Genomic DNA, 235 nt, shown 5'->3' with positions numbered 1-235 from the left:
AGTCAGTATATGCACGTGGAAGTGTGCCAGATATAAACTAAAATTCATGTAACGGATCTTGATACGTGGGCGAACACATACAAACACACAAGTCACCATGTTCTTTTCTGCATAAAATCAAATATACAAACGCTAAAATCCCGAAGCGATAACGAAAGACATAACGGAATACATTTTATTCTTTTCCAACGTGACAGACTTTTCTCCAAAATCTGTAAGATGGATTTCGAGGAAG

The sequence above is a fragment of the Penaeus monodon genome, chromosome 27, assembly GCF_015228065.2.
Source record: "Penaeus monodon isolate SGIC_2016 chromosome 27, NSTDA_Pmon_1, whole genome shotgun sequence".
Taxonomy (NCBI): domain Eukaryota; kingdom Metazoa; phylum Arthropoda; class Malacostraca; order Decapoda; family Penaeidae; genus Penaeus; species Penaeus monodon.
Note: the sequence above shows the minus strand (reverse complement) of the source record.